Below are 4450 nucleotides of genomic sequence, written 5' to 3'. Positions count from 1 at the left end.
CTAAGGCCGAAGCCAAGAAGAAGATCCGCAGCGCCCTGGTTCGCGTCCGCAGCAGTAGCATTGACGAATTTATGACAATGACTGGCGTCGTCAAGGAGGCGGTGGAGTGCCTGAGTCATCCCGGTGCCAGGAGACGTCAGCTAGCCGACATTGGCCACGACTGCTGGCTCCACATTCGAAGTTTCCTGAAGATAGCGGACGTCCGTTCACGTTGAGCCAGTCTAGGTCGGTGAAAACAATCTAGCGACTAATTTTTTTTTTTTCGCCGTCTGCATGGGGTCGGGGCTTGAAGGAATATCGCTAACCACTGCATGACGAAAGTGAATGTGGCTGTCTATTCACAAAAAGTGAAAATAACACGAATTTGTCGTGGATCGCTGGAAAGGAATTCGGCAGCAACTTGCGAAGAAGTTGTTAAGTTTGTCAGATTCCTGCTACGATCGCCATTAGCCTTCTTATGACTTAATCGTAAAACTCAGATTGATTTATCTATGTGCCACATATTTGCTTTGAACGCACAAGCTCAGAAGGCGCATATAACATAACTATGCAATATCGTTTTGGATAGTATTTCAGTCACATGGGGGATCGAAAAAAATTACCGTCTTATTTATACCTTTACTATTTTTCATACACAATAATAAACTTGTAATGACCCCGGTGACAACCACATTGCTTCCAGGTGGTCGGCGGTCTTATTCACCTATGGCTGTAAAGGCCACAGAGTTTATTGAAAGGTGAACATGGGCCATCCCGATTATGCAGGCCTTGTTAGCTCATTTGGTGAGGGTAAAATGGTACGAGGAGGTAGATTCAGAGTAAACGAGTAAAAAGTAAAGATGGTAGATTCACAGTAAACGAGCTTGACACTTGAGATTCCGTGTAGCATTTACCAATTCATTTTTTCCGTGTATATATAAAGGAAAACTGACATACCCTTTCATCTAGTCTTTTCAATTAAGGGAATGTCTTCGGCATGTACGACATAAAAAAATATCAACAACGCTAAACAAACCTAGAACGTTTTTCATACTAGCTGGTCTACAGAGTACATTTGCTTTCATTGCTCGGGAGATCTGTGTATCATGACGTCATTATGCGGAAAATGGGCGTACGGGATGTAAACATCTGTCTCTCGGTGCTCTGCTGTGCTACCACACAGGGCCGCGCAGTTAATAGCTGTGTAGAACATAGCTGAGCATTTTACGCGAGTTAATAAATTATTTTTCATAAGCTAACGCGCTAACGGCCTCCTTTTTTTAACGCATTTATTTCCGATGCGTAAAAATTACCAGAACGTAGAGTAACAATATGGCGCTGAAAAAGGCCAGTTGTTGGTCGCTCATATTTTCCTCTTGCTCTATGTTTATAGTACAAAAAACCGAGACCCCAAGTTATCATGCGCAAACTTCACCTACTGTCAATACTGTCACGCCACAGAGACGCAAACGGAACATATAAAGTGCGATTGATTAAAAGATTAGACTTCTGCAATGCATATTTCACTCGTAACTAAAACAGAGCTTTTATGAGCTAGAAAGTGATGAAATATCACGACCTCTACACAACCTGCAGTGTGACACCGAGACTACTAAGAGTATTCACACATTTGCATGATTATCGCTTCCTCGTTGTGTTGTTATTGCTAATCAATAAATTTTACCAATACCTGCTTCATTCTGCAGTCTTCGGCAGCAGAGCCTGGCAGCCTGAGGGGAGAAGAAACCAAGGTGGCTACTCCTGCTGCCGTGGAAGCACCGCTCCTAAATAGAGACTGTTACGTTTCAACTAGTAGGGATTGGGTGTACATATCTTGACTTTTCTCACTCCTTACACCATCGACCCAGGAAGCTGTTCGGAAGCCACTGAACACCGTTTGCCATCGCCGATGTGGAAGTGTTCCAGCGTCTATTCAATCTGTTTTGAGGTGGTGGTGTTTAAGCAGTGGAGGTCGTGTCGTTTTCCTCGCATTACTTCACACGACATGAATGGCAATTGGAGTTCACTTGACACCTGCTAATTTTGGAACCATAGCAGCGGGCCCGTCTTTCTCCATTGACCCTGATTTCAGTCCTCAAACAAGGCTTAGACACATCTCTCTCTCACCCGATACTATGTGCAGCTGTTATTTTAATTTGCATTGTGCACATCGGAGTGCGTGATTTGAGGCACTTATTAGGCCCTAGTGTTCTGTAACGTAATGTCCATGGTTTTGTTGCAGTAAATAGTAACACACAATAAAGCGAACGTGCGTCTTCCAGCGTGTCTAAGACCATGTGTTTGAGTGCCGAGACCATTCATGTAGTTTTGCATCACTCTCTCCGTAAAGTGTCAACTGTCAGTGTTGTACTGTGCATTGTAATCGTCATGCCTGACGAAAGAAAGAAATAATCCATGCGTGTTTCTAAAGTGGAGCCCGAGGTAGCATTTAGAGCTGGTATCTGTTCGCTACAAACATTGAATGTAAGAGACTAGAGACGAGAAGTCGAACGTAGTTGAACTTGAACGTGACGGAGTTTCGTTGATTTCCCTCAAGGGATTCCCATTCCTTTTTAAAAGCATTGTACTTTAGTTAGTCTGTTTTCACACAGGGGGTAAGTCAAGGATACAGTACCACGCACTCGACATAAACTGTCACCAATAGTTATATTATCGCAATTATTACCTCGGTATGCCTACATCGACAACCAGAAGGCGTTTCGTTCTTGAATGAGATATATCTTCGAATGTGTAGATCTGAACTCTAACCGCGCATGATGCTACTGTGTTGGAACTCAACGCACACAATTAGCTTCCCAGACCGGAAATAGTAGTGATGTTAGGTATAGCCATGTATCTAGATTGCCTAACTCTATTACGGTGACATCTTCCCAAAGTAGATGTTGACGGCATGTAAATGGGGGGCCGAGGGCAGCGAAGGACTAGATGCACTGATATTTCTAGTAATTTTGCCAGCATGAAGTGAGTTTCATTCACACAGAAACCCCTCGCCTTGTTTTACCAGTGAAATGTCGTAGCCACAGTGGCACGTGAATAATCTGTAGAACAAGTTCCTTGTCGACACGTTTGTGTTTCTTGTTGCCTGCATGTACATAAAAATTCCAATAAATGAGTGTGTCATATCAAAAAGACTGTGTGTGGCCTTTTATTGAATAAATTACATGCTGTGTACACTAGAAATGGAGAAAGTGAACACTCCCGGGCTGAGTTTAGTAGCAAAGCATAATTACCCCAGAAGGTGGACGGGAATACGGCGCCGCGTTAACTAAATTGGTGAGAGTACCGCACGTGTTACGTTGAAGGCGTGGGTTCGTATGCCACCTGCGGCCAGTCTTTTGTTTCTTCATCCACTGTGATTTCCATTAATTTATCATTTCTTTATTTCAATTAGTAAGGGCAAGTGACTTACCCTATGTCGTGCTTGGTGCCTTTGTTTGTTGGTTTGTTATGATATGGTTAATGAAAATCGGGCCCCTCGCTTCCCTTTCTTCTCGTTCATTGAATTACAAGGGTTTCGAATCCGGAAGCAGTGATGCCTTGAGGTAGTTTGTATGGGTTTACTGACCCGTTGCCGTCACTCAAATGGATGACGTACTCGTGACGCCTGCGGCATATCAGATGTTCCACATCCGACGCCTAGGTTCGGAGTGGTGGCGCTGGCTAACAGCCCTAGGGTTAGTTCTAGTTCGTTACATCGCCGACCCAGGAAGCTGCTAGGAACCCAGTGAACACCGTTTGCCATCGCCGATCCGGAATTGTTCAAGCGTGTATTCACTGTGTGATGGCGTTTAAGCAGTGGAGGAGGCGTCCGGTCGTTTTCCTCGTATTACTTCACGCGACATGAATGGCGATTGGAGCTTTCTTGACACGTGCCAATTTTGTAACGATAGCGGCGGGCCCATCTTTCTTTATTGATCCTGATTTCAGTCCTGAAACAAAGCTTAGATATATATCTATGTCACCCGATACTATGTGCAGTTGGTGTTTTAATTTGCATTATGCACTTCGGAGCGAGTCATTTGAGGCACTTATTAGGCGCTAGTGTTCTGCAAAGTAATGTCCATGGTTTTATTGCGGTAATTAGTAGCATGCAATAACGAGGACATGTGTCTTCCAGCGTGATTAAAACCATATGATCCATTCTTGTACTTTTGCATTACTCTCTCCGAAAAGTGTCAACTGTCAGTGTTGTACTGTGCATTGTAATCGCTATGCCTGATGAAATTAAGAAATTTTCCATGCGTGTTTCTGCAGTGGAGCCCGAGCTAGCATTTAGAGCTGGGATCTGTTCGCTACACGCATTGAATCTGGGAGACTGCAGACGAGAACTCGAACCTGTTTGAATTGAACGCGACGGAGTTTTTTTCATTTCCCTCAACGGATTCTCATTCCTTTTTAAAACCATTGTATTTAAGTTTTTTTTTTTTACATAGGGGAAAGTCAAGTATAC

Source organism: Dermacentor andersoni, chromosome 11 (assembly GCF_023375885.2).
Source record: "Dermacentor andersoni chromosome 11, qqDerAnde1_hic_scaffold, whole genome shotgun sequence".
In the NCBI taxonomy this organism is placed as follows: domain Eukaryota; kingdom Metazoa; phylum Arthropoda; class Arachnida; order Ixodida; family Ixodidae; genus Dermacentor; species Dermacentor andersoni.
This window is presented reverse-complemented; position numbering follows the sequence as displayed.